Below are 25,333 nucleotides of genomic sequence, written 5' to 3'. Positions count from 1 at the left end.
TTCGGAACAATACAAGGTGATCAGTATGCATATGTTCTGGGCCCTTTAATGGGAAAACGATCAACTAATACAATGCTTCTTTACAATCTCCTGGATTCTGTTCAACATATACCTGAACTCCTTGATGGGGTGTTAATGTGTTTTTATTCCCTGTTCTGGGCTGGACAATGAATCTCTCGCAGACAGGCTGGAGCCATGGTTTCTGTGACGTGGGTCCCCATTCTTATCCTAATGCCCTGTAGGATGATTGAATTATCCCGAGTGCAGGTGACTTTTCTTTTAAGGTTCAACATTTATTATTACTTGTATCAATTCTTTAATGCATACAGCAATTTCTTCCGCGAACACTCCCCCCCTCCCCTTGGCCACGCCCAAGATAGCCATAACTGTAACCATAATCGCTTTGTGGGCATCTTGTTATTAAAAGCAAAGATTTACTGTTAACAATGTTACCTTGTGGATACCTTGTGTGACCTCCTTCCTTTCGGTTTGAGTTGAGGGTGCTGTTCTGTGTCTGTCAGGGTGGCCTGCCCGTCGGACATACAGAGAGCATCCTAAACCCTATTGTTGTAAATGCCAGCAGCTAATCTTTAACATTCCCGGGTGTGGATTAGGCCATTGGGAAGTTTTCGGGTGTGAACAAGACCTTTTCCCTCTTTCTTTGCTGTAGTCCATATCAGTATTATGCCTACCCCCATGATCATCCCCATCCTAATTGCCTCCCACCAGTTTGTCACTCTGCTGACCCTGGTATGAACATTTCCCACCAGTGCTGGGTCCTAGAGAGTCCCACCTGGGTGGCTGCTGTATGGCTAGGTTCACCTAGATCCTTCCCTTACTTGTCTGTTCCCTGGGGTGCCTGACATACTCTTGAGCGAGTTCCATTGCCCTGTGCATGGCCTGCCTGATTATGCTGCCTGCCGTTTCGTCGATGTACAAGGGAATCATCCCTCCAGAATAGGTCATCTGAGGTTCTCCCGGAGAGGTGGAACTCTCCTCCTACTGTAAGGGAGTCCGTTACCTGCAGGCAAAAGCTATGGTCGCTCCAACAAAGTAGGCCACTGAAATGATCTCTGTCTCCGGTGTGGTGAAGCACCACTGTGTAGGGCCTACCTGCGTCGTCTTAAAAGCTTCCTGTAGAGGCCGGACATCGACTGTCATCTTGCTGCTGTTGGACAAAGGTTCAAGAGTCTTACAGGCACATACTATGTAGTGTTCGGATTCTGAGCAGCATTCCGCGGTGCTCATGTATGCCAGGCCTCCCCGCTGTGTCCCCTGGATCCAGTTTGGTAAGCCCAGCCTTCCTGTACCGTACCCAAGGATTCAAACCTGTAACTACCTTCAAATGTCCCCTCAACTGCTCCTTTACTTTCTCCTACGGACTCTTGATTCGGGGGCTACCCTATAATTATAGCCGTCTACGGCTTCCTGTGGTCTGATAGTTGCCCACTTGATGGTTCTGGGGTGGTCATAACATTTTGAGCGTCGAGTAACCCCGTGACATCATTTAGCAGGGTTTTGGGCTGTCTTAATCTAGCAAATCTGTCCGGGGGGGGGGGGGGGGGTTCAACCAATTGAGGGCATTGGGTATGTTTTTGATATCCAGTTACTAAAACCATGCATCTAACATCATTACATCCAAACCTACCTATTATATGTACAGTATTTCTGACAGTGGCGACCGTCAAGGCCAGGCTCCCACACAAAGGGGGGCAGACTGGCCCATCAGGCTGTTATATTCAAATACGGACCAAATACCCAAACTTCCCCTTGTGGTCCTGTTACATTACATGTATATCCCCACATTCCGAAACCCGTGTGGACATCACATATGCCCTTTATGGTTAAGAGTCCTTTTGTGTAACAGTCCAAGCAACAACGTCCTGAATCTGAGAATATGACGAAACAGTGTCCTTCTCGTAGTTCCTGCAGAAATTGTTCTTCTCTTGGTCGACCCTTATCCCCTGCCTTGGGGTTTCGGATTCGGATGCAATCCTTCTCCTCCTCCCACTCTTTAATTCTCAGCATGTCTATCACTTTCCCCCGTTAGGCTATGCAGCTGCTAGCCAGGAGTCTGATACACTTAAATATCATTTCCCCTTGCGTTGCAAACCTCTGCGCCCCTGGCTCGCATTGGGCACAGACTATCCGCTGCTTGATTCTGGCTATCTCTTTTAAACCTCTTCCACCACCAGAACCTTCACATTTGCTTAATCTTGTTATGTCCCTCGATGGGCACTATCCCATGCTAAGGCTTTTACTAAGGTTTGTCTTATACTCTGTGGAGCTACCGAATGGTTTTTCTTTACACCAGATTTTTCTCTGAATACAGTTCTTATTTACTTCATCTAAAATATTGGGAAATAGAAGTTTAAAGAGTAAATGGGATCGAGTTTCTAACTGTATCTTTTCAGTCTATATGATGGTCGAAGTAATTTACTGAGTGTTCTTCTAACTTTATCATGAACTTTTTAAACATAATTTTTCCTGCTAGTGACGATCTAGGTAGCTGGGTAGCTTTGGGAGGACAAGGTGAGTAAAAGTTCTGTGAGTCATCTGGCGCTAGGACCCCGGTGGAGCTGAGCCGTGTCCATTTCAACGCGTTAATTTTAAAGTAATTTTTCTGCACCGAACTGACTGTGCTACCGAGTAAAATTTCTTTTTGTGTTTATGCTACGACCAATTTTGTTCTGAACAGACTGATTTACTAACTCATAATTCTGGTCACATTCGGTCCCCGTGTTTCTGGCCCCTTACTGCCGCGATGCCCCTCTCCACTATCCCAATATAAATGGAAGAGTTTGGTCAGGTCTGGTCACCCTGCGGCTGGGCGAAAGTGAGGGCATGTTTTAATTTTTTTTTAAAGCGGTTTCCTACTCCAGTCCCCATTCTACCTGCTCTCGGGACTGCCTACCCTCTGTGGTCAAGCTCTGAGTACTTATACACAAAGGCCCTACAGTAATCGAATAGCCCCATCGCTTGCTATCCGGGATTTTGGAGTTACTGAGATGGCTTTCTTTCTACTCTCTCTCTCTGTCTCTTTGTCCCTTTGTCTCTCTGACTCTCTCTCTCTAACTCTCTCTCTGACTCTCTCTCTCTGTCTCTCTCTCTGACTCTCTCTCTGTCTCTGTCTCTTTGTCTCTCTGACTCTCTCTCTCTCTCTGTCTCTTTGTCTCTGACTCTCTCTCTCTCTCTCTGTCTCTCTGACTCTCTCCCTGTGTCCTTTTGTCTCTCTGACTCTCTCTCTCTCTCTGTCTCTCTGACTCTCTCTCTGTCTCTGTCTCTTTGTCTCTCTGACTCTCTCTCTCTCTCTGTCTCTTTGTCTCTCTGACTCTCTCTCTCTCTCTGTCTCTTTGTCTCTCTGACTCTCTCCCTGTGTCCTTTTGTCTCTCTGACTCTCTCTCTGTCTCTCTCTCTGTGTCCCTTTGTCTCTCTGACTCTCTCTCTGTCTCTCTGACTCTCTCCCTGTGTCCTTTTGTCTCTCTGACTCTCTCTCTGTCTCTTTGTCTCTCTGACTCTCTCTCTCTCTCTGTCTCTTTGTCTCTCTGACTCTCTCTCTCTCTCTGTCTCTTTGTCTCTCTGACTCTCTCTCTCTCTCTGTCTCTTTGTCTCTCTGACTCTCTCCCGGTGTCCTTTTGTCTCTCTGACTGTCTCTCTGACTCTCTCTCTGTGTCCCTTTGTCTCTCTGACTCTCTCTCTGTCTCTCTGACTCTCTCCCTGTGTCCCTTTGTCTCTCTGACTCTCTCTCTGTCTCTCTGACTCTCTCTCTGTGTCCCTTTGTCTCTCTGACTCTCTCTCTGTGTCCCTTTGTCTCTCTGACTCTCTCTCTGTGTCCCTTTGTCTCTCTGACTCTCTCTCTCTGTCCCTTTGTCTCTCTGACTGTCTCTCTGACTCTCTCTCTGACTCTCTCCCTGTGTCCCTTTGTCTCTCTGACTCTCTCTCTGTCTCTTTGTCTCTCTGACTCTCTGTTTCTTTGTCCCTTTGACTCTCTCTCTCTGTCTCTTTGTCCCTTTGACTCTCTCTTTGTCTCTCTGACTCTCTGTCTCTTTGTCCCTTTGTCTCTCTGACTCTCTCTCTGTCTCTTTGTCTCTCTGACTCTCTCTCTCTCTCTGTCTCTCTGACTCTCTCTCTGTCTCTTTGTCTCTCTGACTCTCTCTCTGTCTCTCTGACTCTCTCCCTGTGTCCCTTTGTCTCTCTGACTCTCTCTCTCTGTCTCTCTGACTCTCTCCCTGTGTCCCTTTGTCTCTCTGACTCTCTCTCTGTGCCCCTTTGTCTCTCTGACTCTCTCTCTGTCTCTCTGACTCTCCGTCTCTTTGCCTCTCTGACTCTCTCTCTGTCTCTCTGTCTCTTTGTCCCTTTGACTCTCTCTTTGTCTCTCTGACTCTCTGTCTCTTTGTCCCTTTGTCTCTCTGACTCTCTCTCTCTTTGTCTCTCTGACTCTCTCTGTCTCTCTGACCCTCTCTCTGACTCTCTCTCTGTCCCTTTGTCTCTCTGACTCTCTCTCTCTCTGTCTCTGTGATTCTCTCTCTGTCTCTTTGTCCCTTTGACTCTCTCTTTGTCTCTCTGACTCTCTGTCTCTTTGTCCCTTTGTCTCTCTGACTCTCTCTCTCTTTGTCTCTCTGACTCTCTCTGTCTCTTTGTCTCTCTGACCCTCTCTCTGCCTCTCTGCCTCTCTCTCTGTCTCTCTGTCCCTTTGTCTCTCTGACTCTCTCTCTCTGTCTCTGTGATTCTCTCTCTGTCTCTTTGTCCCTTTGTCTCTCTGACTCTCTCTCTCTGTCTCTGTGACTCTCTCTCTGTCTCTTTGTCCCTTTGTCTCTCTGACTCTCCCTCTCTTTGTCCCTTTGTCTCTCTGACTCTCTGTCTCTCTGACTCTCTCTCTCTTTGTCCCTTTGTCTCTCTGACTCTCTGTCTCTTTGTCCCTTTGTCTCTCTGACTCTCTTTGTCTCTCTGACCCTCTCTCTGCCTCTCTCTCTGTCTCTGTGACTCTCTCTCTCTGTGACTCTCTCTCTGTCTCTTTGTCCCTTTGTCTCTCTGACTCTCTCTCTCTGTCTCTGTGACTCTCTCTCTGTCTCTTTGTCCCTTTGTCTCTCTGACTCTCTCTCTCTTTGTCCCTTTGTCTCTCTGTCTCTCTGACTCTCTCTTTGTCCCTTTGTCTCTCTGACTCTCTCTGTCTCTCTGTCTCTTTGTCCCTTTGTCTCTCTGTCTGTGACTCTCTCTCTGTCTCTTTGTCTCTCTGACTCTCTCTGTCTCTGTGACTCTCTCTCTGTCTCTTTGTCTCTCTGACTCTCTCTCTCTTTGTCTCTCTGACTCTCTCTCTCTTTGTCTCTGTGACTCTCTCTCTGTCTCTTTGTCTCTCTGACTCTCTCTCTTTGTCTCTCTGACTCTCTGACTCTCTCTCTCTTTGTCCCTTTGTCTCTCTGACTCTCTCTGTCTCTTTGTCCCTTTGTCTCTCTGACTCTGACTCAGTGTGTCTACACACTGGAGTATAGTACTCTGTGTCCCGCTAAGATTCACTTGGGCAACCACCTCTGCCATGTTCCTATGGAAAATGGCCTGAATATTGTGAAACACTTGGGGTAGCCTATCCCAAGTATACTGTTTTTCCCCCTACGGTAAAAGCTAATTTATCCTAATGCTCTTCCCACAGTGGAATGGACCAAAACCCATTGGCTATATCTAATACTGCGAACACATTCTGTTTTGGGCTAAGGTTATTCCAAAAAGTGGTCAGATTTGCTACAATGGGGTACTCCCTCACCGTGTGCTTGTTCAGACTGGTGTAATCTACCGTCAGTCTGTACGAGCCGTCTGGCTTCCTTACCGGCCAAATTGGAGAGTTAGTGTATGAATGGGTCTCTTTTACCCAGTGCTTCTAATTCTTGCACTATCTCCCTTACTGCCTTGGTCGCTTCCCTTTTTATGGGATACTGCTTATGTGGTGGGTGTGGGTCTCCAGTGAAGGTGACTGGAGTCACCCCCAGACTCCCACACTCTTGCCTGTTCCTGGCCCATACTGCTGGATATGCCTGTGCTATTCCCTACATCCCCTGTTGCCCCCAATCAGTTGTGACTGGAGCCATGCTGTGGACGTGATGCCAGACCTTTCTTCCCCACCGACTTACATTGCATGGCCTTCTCCACTCAATGGCCTGTGTTTTAGCGTTTATCACTGCTCCCAATTGCTCTAGCCAATCTATCCCCAATATAGTTCCCTCAGCAGTCTTACATACCCGGATTTGGATTCTTACAGTAAAATCCCTAATTTCTAAAAGGGTGGGTTCGCTTAATGTGGCTAAACGGACTCCATCCCCCACCCCCCTGATCTGAGTTGTGTGACCGGTTAAGGGTAAATCTATATCGGTGATGGATATTGCAGCCCTGGTATCTATCAACATTGTGCATGGCTGGCCCCCTAACAGCGCATCAACAAATATCCGGGAGTCCCTTTCTCGACCAGTGTGGGCTGAAACGTGTCATTGTTTTAGGGCGCTGAACATTCTTTGCTAATCCTCAGCTGAAACCTGTATTACCGATCCTCGGGCATTCGATCCTACACTGTCCTTTAAGGCTTTGGGTCCCTGACCTTCCTTGCCCCCTCCCTTTGCCCAGCAATTTTCCTGCTCGTGTCCTGTTCTGCAATTCAGATACCTCAGGAGTCCCTGCTTATGTTCTTTCTTGCTTCTACACTCCCTTGCGAAATGCCCTTCCTTTCCGCATGTGTAGCACTGCCTTCCTCTTTCTAATTTTCCTAAGGGGCTCACCTTGGACCCTTCACCTAAATTAGCTTGTGCCTTCATGGCCCATTCTAAGACCCGATTAAAATCATTCCCGACCGGTTGTCCCATATCTACGATCCTAGTCAGGTGCGGACCCATTCCATCTGTTAACATTTTAAAAAAGATTTCATCATCTCTGCTGGGGGCCACTGTCCCTGAATGATGCTTAGACGCCGTAAATTTCTTCTCTGCATAATCCTCGACCCTTTCCTTTAAATAAGGTGTTTAAGTAGGGTGATCAATGTCCAATTTGGGCTACCTCTCCCGAGGGCAGTTCGCACTGCCGTTCTCAAGGTTGCAAAGCAGGCGTCCTTGTTTCCCTCTCTCCTCTGCATGACCCATGTGCGATCCCTATATGGTTGGGGCATGCTTGCCCATACCAGTGTGGGGATCTTTGCCCTTAACAATAAATGGATATCATCATTGGTTAACCCATGAGCCTCCTGTAATTCGTCCAGTTTATCCCAAAAAGGGCCGTTATCATCCTGTTGTTTTAGCGAGGGCAGTTCATTCAGAATCATTTGTTTCCCCAGTTGTGAAAGGTGTTTGGATATGCTGCTCAGTGGTTTGCCCCTCCACCGTTTTCCTCACTACACGCAATGAGGCTACAGTCAGTGGTTCATCCTTTTCCTCATTAGGAGGGGGGGGGGATGCATAATCCTCGTACATTCCCTCCTTAACACTGTCCCAGTCATCCCCATAGTCACTCTCCTCCATGACACGTGGTGTTGTCGGGATCAGTCCCCACAAATCTGCCCTGCGGTTTTCTCCTGTCCCCTTCCTGCGCGCATCTTACAGCTGATACTTTTGCTTCCTGCAATTCTTTACTCCCTTGGTTCCTTTAAATCGCAGCTGGGTGGCACGGTGGCGCAGTGGTTAGCACTGCTGCCTCACGGCGGCGGGGTCCCAGGTTCGATCCGGGCTCTGGGTCACTGTCCGTCTGGAGTTTGCACATTCTCCCCGTGTTTGCGTGGGTTTCACCCCCACAACCCAAAACATTTGCAGGGTAGGTGGATTGGCCACGCTAAATTGCACTGAATTGGAAAAAAAACTGGGTACTCGAAATTATTATTTTTTAAAAATGGCAGTTGCAATTTCTACCCCCTTTTCAAACCTATACTTGGTTTGGCCTGCCCACCAGGCCTTCTGCTCAGCCACGGGTGCGTCTGCGTTGTATCCTTTCTCCCTCATCTTTGCAATTAACTTACTATTGTGGGTTACAATCATCTGTACGATTGATCCCTCGGGTCCCCATCTATCTTGCTCTACCTTGCTCTTGCCTGTTTTATCGGATCCGGCCATCTCTGCCGTTCACATACACACACCACTCCTGCGGGGTTCATCCTCCTCGGCTCTACCCTCTCGCGGTTACTCCTGCGGCTACTCCTTTCCCACACTAGGTGAGATCCTTCCAACTCTTTCTCCTGTGGTATTTCGTCCTACGGGTTTTTACTTTTGACCAGGCACTTCAACCTCCAGAACAAGTTCCTTTACAAATTTTCCTTAACTTAACTACCCGATCCCACACCCCGGTTTCTCCCAACGGTTTTTACTCCACCTCATGCGGTCAGACTCTTCCTCCGCTTCGTTCTTTGGAATCGCAACTTACGGTCGGCCAATGACTAACGTGAAATTGTTCCCTAACTATGGGTGGTAGATAAAAACACTCACCCAATTTTGAGCCGCATAGTCGCCGAGTGTTGGAGGGAAGAAACACTCAGTCTTTTCTCGACTACGTGGAGTTGTAAAAAGTTGAGTTTATTCGAAATTGCTGTGCGCACACAGAGAGACAAATTCTGCAGCTACCCTTAGCTCGCAAAAGTCAGCTCTGATCATAGTCAGAGTTAAATGCATATATATTTAAAGTTCTTTCAGAGTTACAAGTAGGCATTGACGTCATCAATTCATTCGGAACAATACAAGGTGAAATTAATGAAATGAAAAGCGCTTGTCACAAGTAGGCTTCAATGAACTTACTGTGAAAAGTCCCTTGTCGCCACATTCCGGCGCCTGTTCGGGGAGGCTGTTACAGGAATTGAACCGTGCTGCTGGCCTGCTTTCAAAGCCAGCGATTTAGCCCTGTGCTAAACAGCCCCTTAAGGTGATCAGTATGCATATTTTCGGGGCTCTTTAATGGGAAAATGGTCAACTAATACAAATGCTTCTTTACAATCTCCTGGATTCTGTTCAACGTATTTCCCTTAATCTGAACTCCTTGATGGGGTGTTAATGTGTTTTTACAGACAGGCTGGAGCCATGGTTTCTATGACGTGGGTCCCCATTCTTATCCTAATGCCCGATAGGATGATTGAAAATGATTGAATTATCCCGAGTGCAGGTGACTTTTCTTTAAAGCTTCAACATTTTAACCCGTCTGCTGTTTTTTCCCTTGACCTGTGCTGCTATAATACTTGAGACATCTTTATTATTACTTATATTAATTCTTTGATACATATAGCAATTTCTTCCACTAACACTCTTCAACTGTTTCTTCAACTGTATTTACAAATTAGATTCATGGCCTCATGTTACTTTTGCCTCTGAGCCCCTGAACTCTGACGGTGTAATAATGTTGATGAATGGCAATTGGTTGGCAAGTGAACCAGGTCATTAAAGGTCATTCATCATAAACAATGGATAAAAGCAAATTACTGTGGATGCTGGAATCTGAAGCCAAAGAGAAAATGCTGGAAAATCTCAGCAAGTCTGGCAGCATCTGTAGGGAGAGAAAAGAGCTAACGTTTTGAGTCCAATGACTCTTTGTCAAAGCTAACAGACAGAGAAAGTGGGAAATATTTATACTGTGGAGTGAGAATGAAAGATGAGTCATAGCCACAGAAACACAAGGAAACGGGGTGCTAATGGCCACAGAATCCAAGAGGGAAAGAGTGTTAAAGTCCCCAGAGAGAACAAAATGTGTGAAAGGCCAAACAGCAGAGAAACTAACATCAGAGGGTAAACTGTGACGGATGTAGATGTGGAGGGAGGGGAAGGGGGAAGCAAACGGGAGAAAGGGTAAGGAAAGATGGATAAGATGGGGGGGAGGGGGGGGGGTTAAATATATATTAAGAAAGACAAGAAAGAAAGAAATGGCAAAAGACAGTTAAAATGAAATGGGATTAAAATGAATGGGTCAAGGTGGAGTAGAGCTAATCATCTGAAGTTGTTGAGACCGGAAGGCTGTAGCGTGCCTAACCGGAAGATGAGATGTTGTTCCTCCAGTTTGCATTGAGCTTCACTGGAACATTGCAGCAGGCCAAGGACAGACCTGTGGGCATGGGAGCAGGGTCTTTTGTTAAAATGGCAAGCAACGGGAAGGTCAGGGTCTTGAATGCGCACAGACCGAAGGTGCTCAGCAAAACGATCGCTCAGTCTGCGTTTGGTCTCTCCGATATAGGGAGACCACATTGGGAGCAGCGAATGCAATAGACCAGATTGAAAGAGGTGCAAGTGAAACGCTGCTTAACCTGGAATGAGTGTTTTGGGCCTGGGATGTTAAGCATGGAAGAGGTAAAGGGGCAGGTGTTACACCTTCTGCGATTGCATGGGAAAGTGCCATGGATGATGGGTGAGGTGTTAGGTATGGTGGAAGAGTGGACTAGATTATCTCGGAGGGAACGGTCTCTGTGGAATGCTGACAGAGGGAGTGAAGGAAAGATGTGTTTGGTGGTGGCATCACGCTGGAGTTAGTGAAAATGGCGGAGGATTATACTTTGCATACGGAGGCTGGTGGGGTGAAATGTGAGAACGAGGGGGGCTCTATCCTTGTTCTGGGAGGGAGGGAAGGGGGTGAGGGTAGTGGCGCGGGAGATGGACCGCACACTGTTGAGGGCTCTGTCAAGAACTGTAGGTAGGAAATCACAGTTGAGGAAGAAGGAACACATTTTCGAAGCACCATTTTGGAAAGTGGCATCATCGGAACAAATGCGACGGAGGCGAAGGAGCCGAGAGAAAGGGATGGAGTCCTTACAGGGTGCGAAGAGCTGCAGTGCATATAGCTGTGGGCATCAGTGGGCTTGTAGTGGAAAGATCATTCATCTCCTCTTTCCATATCGATGTTTGTTAAAGATATAGAGCTTGATTGCTCCTTATTTTGTATCTAGTTTCGATATTTATTTGGACAATATTTCACTTTTCTGCCCTAACTGTAATTAAGGTAACATTCTTTGTCTTTAGTGGGGAGTCAAATTCTAATGCTATCAGCCTTTAAAATTCCCATTGTCTTGTTTCAATCCCTCCATAGCTCAGGACCCACGCAATAATCTTGTGCACAATCAAGTTCACTGTAGTGACCCAGGAGCACTACAAGATCTGTGGATAGAAAGAACTGCTCGTTTGTACACAAAGGGTGAAAGGAAAGTTTTATTTGCGTATCTGTATAATTTGGTTCCTGATTTTATTGATGTCCACCCCAGCACTCCCAATTCGCCACACAATATCAAAAAGAGTCACTGTTCACTGGTTCCGACCTTCAATGGCGGCGTCTTTACCCAGTATTCCCGCGGTAGTGAATGTCCTTTATTCCACCACAGGAGAGCAGTGCGCAAGTGCAAAACCGCCCGGTGTTTGGGGCATGCGCAGTGATAGTGATGGTGAGTCCCTTTTCTGTCGTAGCTCCAAACTAGTGAAGATGCAGAAACGCGGAGGGAGCGATGGAGCCGGCGGGTGCATGGACAGATTTCCTTGACCATCAAATCCTGGGTTAGGACTCGAATCTGGAGCTTCTGCCTCAGAGGCAGGGACACTACCTACTGCTCCACAAGCCCCCCGCCCTCCCCCAGTTTATTCATCCAATTGTATAAAATACACCCTCCCCCACTTCACCCCTTCCTTCCCCAATTTAGCGTGGCCAATCCACCTACGCTGCACATCTTTGGGTTGTGGGGGTGAGACCCACGCAAACACGGGGGGGAGAATGTTCAAACTCCTCACGGTCAGTGACCCAGAGCCGGGATCAAACCCGGGACCTGGGCGCCGTGGGGCAGCCGTGCTAACCACTGCGCCACCATGCTGCCCTGGAGATATCAAAATTAAAAGAGGAAGGGCAAAAGGAGGCGGCAAAATTAAAAGATGAGAGGCAGCAGGTGGTGGCGAAATTAAAAGAGGAACAGCAGACAGAGATAAAAAGATTACAAAAGGAGGAGAGATTTGATCAAATGAGAGCTAAAAAGGTCAGGGAGATTAGTGATCTAAAACGGTCAAACCAGGCTAACGTGTTGCATTTAGGCAGCTTTCAAACTCAATGTGAAAAAGCATAACCAAGACACCCAACGGGCTGCTGTGGTAAGAGATGAAGCCAAGCAGAAGGTCACCCGCTTAGAAGCGAAGTGCATCAACGCGCAGGCAGCATTAAAAGCACTCCATCAGACCAATCAGGAACAGCGACAAGCGACCGCTGTCCATTCTAACTGCCAGCGCAAAACTAATAAATTAAAATCATTGCTCTCGGACCAAGATGGTTTTATGTGTACCTCCAGAACAGTTGACGTAAGAGAGGACAGATTGGGTAGATGTTCATGAAAGGGCAAAAATGTACGTCATGAAGACCGAGAGTTGGGACTCCCCACCACAACCCCCAGAAATAACGAGACTGAACGCGCCACCACTAACCACAGAGAAAGTTGTACCCGTTAAGCCAGTGGATTCACCCCCAGTGCCAATGCCCCAGTCACCACCGAGAGGAGGGTAAGGGATAGCCTAAGCCCGGCAATTACCTATACAACTCCGCTTACAGTGACCCAATTCAGTGATGCCTTTTTTGATTTGATTTATTGTCACATGTATTAGTAGACAGTGAAAAGTATTGTTTCTTGCATGCTGTACAAACAATGCATACCGTACAGAGGGAAGGAAGGAGAGACTGCAGAATATAATGCTAGTTATAGCAAGGTGTAGAGAAAAATTCAACTTAATACGAGGTAGGTCCATTCAAAGGTCTGATGGCAGCAGGGAAGAAGCTGTTCTTGAGTCGGTTGAGCCTGTTGTAAAATCACCACTTTTGAGCCTACTGCGGACCCACACTGCTTCTTTGAGGATATTAGACAGCAGAAAAGAATGTATGGGCTAGACGAAAGGGAGGAAGTAAAGCTCATAGTAATGTGCTTTAGTCCGTCAGTCAGGTCAGCATTACCATCACCCCAAATCGTGGGACAAGGAACTTTAGAGGACATGAAAGAGGCCATATTAACAGCAGTAGGATACAATAAGGGGGATCCCGTAGATGGTTTAAAAAAATGTCGGCAAAGGGGAACGTCCGCCCGCCTTTGCGGGTCGGCTCTGGATTCAGTTTCATGGGGTGTATGGAGACTTACAGCGCTCTGCAGAGATGATTAGATTCCTCCAAATGGACACGGACGTCAGTATCCCACACTACCGAGGCAGGCAAAAAGGCTTGCATAAATTTCGACCCCAGCGAACTCACGCACAATGAAGCATGGAAACTTTGGCGCTTATCCAGAGTTTGGTAACAGTCAGTACAGGAACACCCACCAGCAAGTACCGATAAGGAGGCAACTATGCATCCTATTAGGGCTAACCAGGGTCCTGCATGGTGAAATGAGGGTAGAGAAATGAGAGTAGAGAACCCCAGTACCCAAGGGATCCAGCCCCGCCATACACGCCTCAGGGAAGGGACAGGGTAGTATGTTTTAACTGTGGACAATCAGGCCATTTTGCTTGTGATTGCAGGAGTCTCTCAGCATCATACACACGACCCCCGAAAAAGAGGGGGTCACGTGTAGTGACAATATAAATGCAGATATTAAGCATGCGATAACAACAGAAACTATGCTTCATTTCCTCAGGATACCACCGGAACCGGAACCACAACGAGATGGAGCCGTACACCTACCATCGGTCTACTTGTCATCGGATTCACCGGACTCAGCACATTCCAAATCAGATGAACTTTTTATATCCAGGTTATTTATGGTTTGCTCCGCCTGACACAGGGGAATGTGAGGATGATGTATTATGGATACATCCCAATAAACGTATCATGTTTGGGTGTAATAATCAGAGGCTTATTTACAAAAAGCCAAACGGAAGCTCAGTCGAATCCTACCTGAGCGTTACCATAAAAGAGGATTGGTGTGGTTTTTCAAATAATGGGTGTCCCGCAATTGGATGTTTAGCTAATAGCCCAGAGAAAGGATTGGAACTTGGGCAGAGGCGCCCCTGGACATTGAGGGACTAAATGGATCAAGGGATAAGGGAGAAAAGGCAGAATCAGGGTATTGAATTTGATGATCAGCCATGATCATATTGAATGGTGGAGCAGGCTCAAAGGGCCGAATGGCCTCCTCCTGCTTCTATTTTCTACGTGTCTCTGCAGGTTGGCTGAATCTCTGAATCCTTTCCCACATTTGGAGCAGTAAACGGCTTCTCCCCAGTGTGAATTCGCTGATGAATCAGTAGGTTGGATGAATCTCGGAATCCTTTCCCACAGTCAGAGCAGGTGAATGGTCTCTCTCCAGTGTGAACTCGCTGGTGCGTCAGCAGGCAGAATGAATCTCTGAATCCTTTCCCACACATGGAGCAGGTGAATGGCTTCTCCCCAGTGTGAACTCGCTGGTGTCTCAGCAGGTTGGATGAATCTCCAAATCCCTTCCCACAGACCGAGCAGGTGAATGGCTTCTCCCTGGTGTGAACTCGCTGGTGAGTGAGCAGATAGGATGAATCTCTGAATCCTTCCCCACACACAGAGCAGGTATATTGCCTCTCTCCAGTGTGAACTCGCTGGTGTCTCAGCAAGTCAGGCGAAGTAGTAAATCCCTTCCCACACTGAGAGCAGATGAACGGCCTCTCCCCGGTGTGAGTGCGTCGATGATTTTCTAGCCGAGATGGGAAAGTGAATCTTTTCCCACAATCCACACATTTCCAAGGTTTCTCCATGGAATAGGTGTCCGTGTCTCGGTGCTTTTCCAGTCACACTGATGGCAATATGGCTGATAGTTTTCCCCGTCCCAACAAATCGAGTTACTCAGGTCTTGGATGTGAAGTTTGAGATTTCTTACTGCAAATCCTCCACTTTGAATACCCTGTGAAAGGAGTTTACAAATGTCATCACTGTCAGTATAGCTCAGAAATGCAGAACAATTCTAGTTCCTATGGAACATGCTTTCCTCTCTTGTTCTCCAAAAGCTGTAAATTTCCATAGAATAGAATATACAATTCCTACAGTGCTGAAATGAAAATGAAAACCGCTTATTGTCACAAGTAGGCTTCAAATGAAGTTACTGTGAAAAGCCCCTAGTCGCCACATTCCGGCGCCTGTTCGGGGAGGCTGGTATGGGAATTGAACCATGCTGCTGGCCTGCCTTGGTCTGCTTTCAAAGCCAGCGATTTAGCCCAGTGTGCTAAACCAGCCCATCGGGCCAGCACTGAACCTGGAAAAAGATCCCCGCCTAGAATTGTAGAATCGCTACAACGCAGGAGGCCATTCGGTCCACCGAGTCTGCACTGACCCTCTGAAAGAGCACCCTATCTAGGCACACTCCCCCACCCTTTCCCAATAACCCCACCTAACCTGTACATCCCTGGACACTAAGGGGCAATTTTATCATGGCCGAGCCACCTAACTGGCACTTCTTTGGACTGTGAGGGGGAAACAAAGGCACCCGGAGGAAACCCACACAGACATGGGGAGAATGTGCAAATTCAATACAAACAGTCACCCAAGGCTGGAATCGAACCCGTTACCCTGGCGCTGTAGGCAGCAGTTAGGGTCCCCCCTTTTACTGGAGCCAACACATGTAACTTCCATTTGCCCCCAAAATTCCAATTAGAACTAGAAGAGGCAACGGACCGAGATGACCCAAAGGTTATTGCAGGGAAAATAGCTTTAGTCGGCGAGTAGCAGCAACCAACAATCAGCCCCATTCACCCCCCCCAATACACACGCACGCACAACACTTCTCCTTATCTCCATCAGAAATGGGGTCCCCTTATATTGACAATCTGCCCACTCGTTCCAGAATCCCCCATGACGGGAATCATCCTCTCGTCATCTATAGAAAGGATATTATTAAACTAGAAAGAGTGCAGAAAAGATTTACTAGGATGTTGCCGGGACTTGATGGTTTGAGTTATAAGGAGAGGCTGGATAGACTGGGACTTTTTTCCCTGGAGCGTAGGAGGCTTAGGGGTGAACTTATAGAGGTCTATAAAATAATGAGGGGCATAGATAAGGTAGATAGTCAACATCTTTTCCCAAAGGTAGGGGAGTCTAAAACTAGAGGGCGTAGGTTTAAGGTGAGAGGGGAGAGTTTCAGAAGGGCCCAGAGGGGCAATTTCTTCACTCAGAGGGTAGTGAGTGTCTGGAATGGGCTGCCAGAGGTAGTAGTAGAGGCGGGTACAATTGTGTCTTTTAAAAAGCATTTAGATAGTTACATGGGTAAGATGGGTATAGAGGGTTATGGGCCAAGTGCGGGCAATTGGGACTAGCTTAATGGTAAAAACTGGGCGGCATGGACTGGTTGGGCCGAAGGGCCTGTTTCCATGCTGTAAACTTCTATGATTCTATACCCTATCATGTTACCTCAGAATCTCATATGTTTCAATACGGTCACCTCTGAACTCCAATGAGTCCAGACCCTGTCCTCGGGACACAACACCTTCATCCCAGGAATCAGCCTGGTGATCCTTCTCTGAACTGCTCCCAATACAAGAATCACCCTCCTTACTTAAGGAAACTAAAAGTGTGCACAGTACTCGAGGTACTGTGATCTGATAGTCATTACGGAGACACGGCTGCAAGATGACAAAGGCTGGAACCTGACTATTCAAGGCTGCGTGACTTTTCAGAAGGACAGAATTATTAATGGCCAATGAAACTAGGAAATTGGTGCCAGACATTTCCATTTTAACCAGTATTTCACTTAGTATCTCCACTGTACACTTGTTCTGATTGTAACATAAAGGCACTGAAACCAGAATGCAACAAAAGTCCAAAAATGTTCAACAGTGCCTTTAAGTTTTTTTAAATTAAAGGGGCAGCTCTTAATTGAGGATGACATTACTACAATAGAGAGAGATGACCTTAGTTCTGGAGATCTAGGTGTACAATTGGATTGGGTAACGATAAAAAATGATAAAGGTCACTTGTGGGAGTAGTTTCTAGGTCCCGCTAACAGTAACTGCACTGTAGGAGGGAGAATACAGGGAGGAATAATGGCTGATGAGAAAAGTACGGCAATAATCATGGGTGATTTTAATCTCCATGTCGAATGGGCAAATCAGATTGGTAAAGGTAGCCAGGCAGATGAGCTCGCAGAGTGTTTTTGGCACAGTTTCTTAGAGCAGCAGATGCTAGAGTTGACCAGAGAGCAAACTATTCTAGATCACCCAATCACTGAATTGTTAGGGTGAAGAAGGCCCATCGTGTCTGCACCAAATTCTCCAAATCAGGATGATGACTTAGTGTACCTCCCTTGACAATTTTACAACTGAAATCATCTCTGAGTACCAGGTTACAAAGTCCTCGGGGTTAAACCCAGCAGCTTTTCCTACATTTCCACTCCAGCCAAACTGATACAACAAACCAAAGGGAATTGGACAAGACCCTGGAAAGTAAAAAAGCTGCAAGGAAGTGAAGAAAGGGCAGGGCAGTGGGATGAGCCAGCATATAATAATAATCTTTATTGTCACAAGTAGGCAGCAATGAAGTTACTGTGAAAAGCCCCCAGTCGCCACATTCCGGAGCCTGTCCGGGTCACAGAGGGAGAATTCAGAATGCCCAATTCACCTCACAGCACGTCTTTCGGGACTTGGGGGAGGAAACCGGAGCACCCGGAGGAAACCCACGCAGACATGAAAGAACGTGCAAACCCGCACAGACAGTGATGGGTATGATGGGCTGAATGGGCCCCATCTGTAATGTAATCATTCACTGATTCTGTGAAAAAGCACTGTAATTGGAGGCCAGAGACTAACCTCCACAACCAGCAGCACGGTAGCACAGTGGTTAGCATAGTTGCTTCACAGCTCCAGGGTCCCAGGTTCGATTCCCGGCTTGGGACACTGTCTGCGTAGAGTCTGCACATTCTCCCCGTGATTGCGTGGGTTTCCTCCGGGTGCTCCGGTTTCCTCCTACAGTCCAAAGATGTGCTTGCAGGTGGATTGGCCATGATAAATTGCCCTTAGTGTCCAAAAAGGTTAGGTGGGGTTACTGGGATAAGGTGGAGGCGTTGGCTTAAATAGGGCGCTCTTTCCAAGAGCCAGTGCAGACTCGATGGGCTGAACGGCCTCCTTCTGCACTGTAAATTCTATGATAACCAACACCCTCCCCGATCACAACTAGTTCTTAGATGCTTCTAGATACGGTTTTGTGAGAAGCCCCTGCAACAAAATGATAGCAAAATACTGTGGTTGCTGAAAATCTGAAATAAAAAGAGCAAATGCTGAAAATACTCAACATGCCAGCGAGTAACTAGCAAGAGAAACAGAGTTAACATCTCAGGGTGTGCCGGAATCAATACAAACATACGCACAAGGAGTAGGAGTCACCATTCAGCCCCTCAAGTCTGTTCCACCATTTAGTAAGATCATGGCTGATCTGATAGTAATCTCAAATCTTCAATTACAGGGAATAAATATGGAGCAGAATTTGATGGTTAATATCAGCTGATGAGCAGAAAAGAAATTATCTCTAGTGCAGGAAAAACAATTCCTGACCATGAGAAGATAAAGATGGTAAATCAGCAGCACACAGCCAAGGGATGGGCAGCAGTGAAAACTTCATTCAGACAGTTAATGGAAATAACAGTAAAATATTAGACCTGGCAGCACGGTAGCACAGTGGTTAACACTGTTGCTTCACCGCTCCAGGGTCTCAGGTTTGATTCCTGGCTCGGGTGACTGTCTGTGTGGAGTTTGCACGTTCTCCCCATGTCTGCGTGGGTTTCCTTCGGGTGCTCCGGTTTTCTCCCACAAGTCCCGAAAGACATGCTGTTAAGTAATTTGGACATTCTGAATTCTCCCTCTGTGACCCGGACAGGCTCCGGAATGTGGCGACTGGGGGATTTTCACAGTAACTTCATTGCAGTGTTAATGTAAGACTACTTGTGACAACAAAGATTTTTTTTTAAATCTACCTTCGACTGAAGCAGCAGGTCGAAATAATTCAGCAGCACTGGAATCAGAGAAAAATCACAGTCTTCAAACTCTTCTAACTCCCTGTAAAAGGAGATTACTAGAGTCATGTGTCAATTGTGGTTATAAATTAAGAGAGAAACATATTTCTTGATTTGAGATTGCTTTGTAAATATTCCCATTTTAACCTCCTGTAAAAGGAGTTTTCAAAATCCATCTGTCAGTCCAGGATGCAAATTCATAAAAGCAAATTACTGCGGATGCTGGAATCTGAAACAAAAGAGAAAATACTGGACAATCTCAGCAGGTCTGGCAGCATCTGTAGGGAGAGAAAAGAGCGGATGTTTCGAAGCTCGTCAAAGCTGTCAAAGCAAATTCATAACATTCTCTGCTGGTTTCCTGGTGTAGGATTACTTAAGATGGGACATACTTAACCCACACATACTTAAGCTGAAGCAGTTCAGACAAATTTCACAGAGCTGATTCCTGGCTAGAAGGAGTTGGTTTCATGAGGAAATGTTGGGCAAGGTGTGTAATGGATTTTAGATAAACGAGAGGTGATCTTACTGAAGCATACAAGTATTTGAGGGCAGTTTACAGGGTAAGTGCTGAAAGGATGTTTGCCCTCAATGGAGAATCTAGAACTGCAGGGACAGTTTAAAAATAAGGGCTGAAGACAGAGATCAGGATAAAATGCTTCTCAGGGGACCAGTCGCTGGTGAAATTCATTCCCCCAGTGAGCAGTGGAGGCTGGGCCATGGAGTATATTCAAGGCTGTGTTACACACCATTTTACCTACAAAGGAGTAAAGGGTTAAGGACAGGCAGAAAATGGAATTAATGATCAGATGAGCCATGGGTTTATTAAACGGCAGAGCAGCCTCAATGGTTTGAATGGCCTTCTCCTGCTGCTAATTCTGATTATCTTATTCTTCAGTTATTTAGATGGCCGCAGATGCACCCTGAAGCACCTACCTCCCTCTAAAATGGGTGCCTGTAAACCTGGCCTTTCAATCAATGAGTCATACATTTTCTCTCCTCGTCACTGGAACCCTGAAGCCCCTTGGGCGTCATGGTGGCACAATGGTTAGCATTGCTGCCTCACAGCACCAGGGACCTGGGTTCAATTCCAGCCTTGGGTGACTGTGGAGTTTGCACATTCTCCCCGTTTCTGCGTGGGTTTCCTCACGCTGCTCCGGTTTCCTTCCACAGGTCAGGTGGGGATAGGGTGAAGAGTGGGCCTAGGTAGGGTGCTCTTTCGAAGGGTCGGTGCAGTCTTGATGGGCCGAATGGCCTCCGTCTACACTCCAGGGATTCTCTGATCAAAGATGTCAGGAGGTCCGCGCATGCGCTCTGCTGCCCGCTGAACGAAGATGGCGGCGGTGGAACTGGGCCTGATCCGGATAAAAGCCCCGCAGCTGCAAACTCGGGACCTGCAGGCTCTTATTCCGACCCTGGGGCCTGTACCGGTGTTTATAAAGCCTCCGCTCCCTCCTCATTCCCGGCTCCATTCCTCCCTCCGCCCCACCAACTCACCCGCCCAAAAAGCCGCTTCCGCACTCGCTGGTCTCCGAACAAAGTGACAGTGCGCATGCTCCAGATACAGCACAGCGCCTGCGCACTGGGCTCCTGTGGAGAGAATAGGGCACGTTCACATCCGCCAGGAATGCTGGGTAATATTTGCAACATTGAAACATCAAACAGTGAATACAACATAACTTTATCATTTGAGATAAATTAATACTAAAATTTCATAAATTGTGAATTGGTGATCTGCTATGCTCCATTTCTCAAAGTTTTCCCGTACGACCATGCAGAGCTTTCAACGATGTTATACTATTTCCTCTTCTCATCCCTCCTCTGATGTTGCTGACTCTGGCTGGGTTCAACCACAGTCACTGGTTCCTCTCCCTTTCCCTCTCCAACCCTGATTCTGAATGTTCTCCCCATGACTGCGTGGGTCTCACCCCCACAACCCAAAAGATGTGCAGGTAGATGGATTGGCCACACTAAATTGTCCATTAATTAGAAACAGAAAGGATTAGATAATCTAAAAAAAAAATTAAAAATACTAACTACAGTATTTATCCCAGGAATCTCAGGACATCATCATAACCACAGTCCTTGAAATCGTTATTGCTAAAATTATCAACTATTCTTTAAAAAAATTTTTAGAGTACCCAATTCATTTTTTCCCAATTAAGAGGCCATTTAGTGTGGGCAATTCACCTGCCCTGCACATCTTTGGGTTGTGGGGCTGAAACCCACGCAGACACCGGCAGCATTTGCAAATTCCACATGGACAGTGACCCGGAGCCGGGATAGAACCTGGGACCTCAGTGCCGTGAGGCAGCAATGCTAACCACTGCGCCACCATGCTGCCCAAATTACCAACTATTCTGAAAGCTCCATTAGCTGTAACACCCTCACTGAAAACATATTTCTCTGGCACAAAAAGAAGACACAGCAAAAAGGAAATCACTGACCCTGCACTCCAAACTCTGAATGATTTGGGTTGTTGCTGATAAGAGTCCAAGACAAATTGTTATTTCTAAAGTGAAGGTACATCAGCAGCAGGAGTTAGTGAAGAGGGTGATGGTAATAACCAGGGAGACTGACTCACCAGTAAAGCTGCTCGAGAGGAGATACATGGGATCCACCCAAAAGACAAAACACAACTATTGGCACCAGTATGACAGATTCCAGTTAAACTCATTTAAAAACTTGTCAGGACCCTGACCCTGAAGTGAGTTTGGTCAAAGAGGTGGAACACCATTGCAAAGACTTTCCCTCATCCCTCACAGCAAGTAAGGTCTCACCCATCCTACTTGATGAGGTTTTCGATGACAAAGTGGCTGTAATTTGTCTTGCTTTACATCTTAATGTCTTGCAAAAGAATTAATTTTGTTTCGGGATCAGATTGAGGGAGTGTTGCTCTTTCATGTCCTCCATGTGTTCATAATAACTACTAATGCCTGAGGGATCACCAGGATGTTCATCAACACCTAAACCTGTGTCCAAACTAATCCGGCCATGTGACAGGAAGACTAATTGGAAAGTTCCACGATGATCTGGATAAATTGGTAGGAAGAAGTCTTTTATTGGCTATTCACAACTGAGGGAAGGAAGCACGGTATCTGTGTTACCATGGAGATAAGAGTATCAGGTACCAAATGGAAAAAGTCCGATAACTAGATTGCGAATATATACTGTGCTTGATTTGTTTCCAAAAGGGACTAGATATGGATGGTGACTGTGCTCATGGACTGTGTCCATAATAATAATCGCTTATTGTCACAAGTAGGCTTCAATGAAGTTACTGTGAAAAGCCCCTAGTTGCCACATTCCGGCGCCTGTTCGGGCTGAAATTATGTCCTTGTCATATGATCACCACCTTCCCTGCCCCACCCACTCCTCTAATTGTCCTTTCTGAGCTCCAGCCAGGGGATATTAAACATTAAGGTGGGAAAGGCAAAGAGCTGTATCAGGGGAAGGAGCTACTCCAGAGGTTTCTCTGGGGTAGTTCCCGCCATGCCTGAATAATGAATAAACTGCTATTACCTGTCCCTGGGTCTCCTGTGGTAAGAAGGCATGTGCCCAGAACTGTACACAATATTCCAACTGAGATCTAACTAGCTTTGACAAAGGGTCATCTGGACTCGAAACATTAGCTCTTTTCTCTCCCTACAGATGCTGCCAGACCTGCTGAGATTTCCCAGCATTTTCTCTTTTGGTTTCAGATTCCAGCATCTGCAGTCATTTTATTTTATCTAACTAGTGTCTTGTACAAATTTAGCTTAACCAGCTTGTTCCTGCAGTCTATGCCCTTATTAATCAAGCTCAGAATATTATATGCTTTAACTGCTCTCTTCACCTATCCTGACACCTTTACTGACTTCTGCACATATACACCTGGGTCCCTCTGCTCCTGCACCCACTTAAGAATTTTACCCATTATTGTACATTGTTTCTCCATGTTCCTCCTCCCAAAATGAATTATCTCACACTTCTCCACATTGAATGTAATCTGTCCACTCCACCAACCTGTTTATGTTCAATTTGAAGCTCTACACTGTACTCTTCACAGTTTGTAATACTTCCAAGTTTTGTGTCATCTGCAAACTTTGAAATTGTCCCCTGCAGACCATGATCTAGATCATTAATATACACCAGGAAAAACAAGGGTCCAAATATCGACCCCTGGAGAACACCATTACAAACCTTCTTCCAGCCTGAAAAATATGCATTGACTGTTATTCTCTGCTTCCTAGTATTCAGCCACTTTTGTATTCACTTTGCTACTGTTCCTTTTATTCCATGCACTATAATTTTTCTCACAAGTCTATTGTGTTGCATTGTATTGAATGCCTACTGAAAGTTCATGTACATGACATCAACAGCATTCCTCTCATCAATCCTTTATTTTATTTAAAAATGTTTTATTAAGAGTTTTTCAACAATATTTTCCACCTAACAAACAACCCCCCCCCCGTAACAAAGAAAAGAAAGAGAACACGCGTGGCAAGACATGAACATGGCAAGTCAATAAGATACAGAACTTTGTACGTTGGATTCTTCCCGTACATGTCAGTTTCCGGATCATTCATGTGTTTTCTTGCTCAAATGCCCCCCAGAGAAACCCCCCTCCCCCATCCTCCCCCCTCCCCTCCTCCCCCCTCCCCTCCTCCCCCTCCCCTCCTCCCCCCTCCCCTCGTCCCCCCCCGCCCCTCTTCCCCCCTCCCCCCTCCCCCTCCCCCTCCCCCCTCCCCCTCCCCTCCCCTCCCCCTCCCCTCCCCCTCCCCTCCCCTCCCCTCCCCTCTCCCCTCCCTCCCTATCCCCATCCCCCTCCCCTCCCCCCTCCCCCTCCCCCCTCTCCCCCCTCTCCTCCTCCCCCTCCCCCTCCCCTTCCCCCTCCCCCTCCCCTTCCCCCTCCCCCAACCCCCTCCCCCAACCCCCCCCCCCCGAGATATTGCTTCCGCCACTCCTCTCCAGAACCCCTCCAGTGCCAGGCATGACCAAACATATGGACATGGTTCGCCGGACTCCTTGAACACCTTCCACATCTGTCCTCCACCCCAAAGAACCTACTCAGCCTCGCCCCCGTCATATGCGCTCTATGAACCACCTTAAATTGTATCAGGCTAACCCTGGCACAGGAGGAAGAGGAATTAACCGTACTTAGGGCATCAGCCCATAGCCCCTCCTCAATCTCCTCCCCCAACTCCTCCTCCCATTTACCCTTCAGCTCCTCTACCAAAGCCTTCCCTTCTTCTTTCATCTCCTGGTGTATCGCCGACACCTTGGTTCTCCGACCCATACGCCCCAAATCACCCTATCTAGAATCCCCTGTGCCGGGAGCAGCGGAAATTCCCTCACCTGCCGCCTCACAAACGCCCTCACTTGCATGTACCTGAAAGCGTTTCCCGGGGGTAGCCCAAACTTCTCCTCCAGCGCTCCTAAGCTCGCAAACGTCCCGTGAATGAACAGGTCCCCCATTCTTCTACTCCCTGCCCGATGCCAGCTCTGAAAGCCCCAACCACCCTTCCTGGGACAAACCGATGGTTGTCTCTGATTGGGGACCACACCGAGGCTCCCATCGCACCCCTGTGCCGTCTCCACTGCCCCCAGATCTTTAGCATTGCCACCACCACCGGACTCGTGGTGTACCTTGTCGGCGAGAGCGGCAGCGGTGGCGTCACCAGGCTCGTTCCCTTGCAGGACGCCATCTCCAACCTCTTCCATGCCGCCCCCTCTCCCGCCATCACCCACTTACGGATCATCGCCACATTTGCTGCCCAGTAGTAACCAGCCAAATTCGGCAACGCCAACCCTCCTCTATCTCTGCTACGCTCCAGGAACCCCCTCCTTACCCTCGGGGTCTTGCTCGCCCACACAAATCCCATAATGCTCCTGCTTACCCTCTTAAAGAAGGCCTTAGTAATCACCATTGGGAGGCATTGGAATACAAAAAGAAATCTCGGGAGGACCACCATTTTAACCGACTGTACCCTACCCGCCAACGAGAGTGGCAACATGTCCCACCTTTTAAAATCCTCCTCCATCTGTTCCACCAACCGCGTCAAATTAAGTTTGTGCAGTGCCCCCCAGCTCCTAGCTACCTGAATCCCCAAGTATCGAAAGCTCCTTTCTGCCCTCCTCAACAGTAGGTTGTCTATCCCTCTTCCCTGGTCCCCCGGATGGATCACAAAGAGCTCACTCTTTCCCACATTGAGCTTATAGCCCAAAAAATCTCCAAACTCCCTTAGGATCTGCATTACCTCCACCATGCCCTCCACTGGATCCGTCACATACAGCAACAGGTCGTCTGCGTACAGCGACATTCGATGTTCCTCTCCCCCTCGAACCACCCCCTTCCATTTCCCCGACTCCCTTAACGCCATGGCCAAAGGTTCAATTGCTAATGCAATTATGCTAATGCTAATGCAAGGGGGCACCCCTGCCTCGTCC

At 47.4% G+C, this 25,333-nt stretch overlaps 1 protein-coding gene and 1 long non-coding RNA gene across 4 annotated transcripts in view; one reads left to right on the top strand and one right to left on the bottom strand.

Moving 5' to 3' along the window:
* Window positions 1-13,729, top strand: part of LOC140419754 (uncharacterized) — a 64,012-nt gene extending 50,283 nt beyond the window's left edge. The window contains exons 2-3 of one of the 3 annotated variants that reach the window (XR_011946008.1): window positions 9,020-9,114; window positions 13,580-13,729. The gene's annotated coding sequence lies outside the window, so the exon portion shown is untranslated. The remainder of the gene's footprint in view (window positions 1-9,019; window positions 9,115-13,579) is intronic. The other 2 variants (XR_011946009.1, XR_011946010.1) reach the window with 2 other exon arrangements.
* On the bottom strand, window positions 11,125-20,473 carry LOC140419760 (uncharacterized). The gene is made up of 3 exons (XR_011946014.1): window positions 20,402-20,473; window positions 18,869-18,950; window positions 11,125-14,815 (listed from the first exon to the last, which is right to left on the bottom strand). It is a non-coding gene; the product is annotated as an uncharacterized lncRNA (long non-coding RNA).
* Window positions 20,474-25,333: the final 4,860 nt, after the last annotated feature.

The sequence above is a fragment of the Scyliorhinus torazame genome, chromosome 5, assembly GCF_047496885.1.
Source record: "Scyliorhinus torazame isolate Kashiwa2021f chromosome 5, sScyTor2.1, whole genome shotgun sequence".
NCBI classification, from domain to species: Eukaryota; Metazoa; Chordata; class Chondrichthyes; order Carcharhiniformes; family Scyliorhinidae; genus Scyliorhinus; species Scyliorhinus torazame.
The sequence above is the reverse complement of the archived record's forward strand: the minus strand, read 5'-3'. Positions and strand labels throughout refer to the sequence as shown.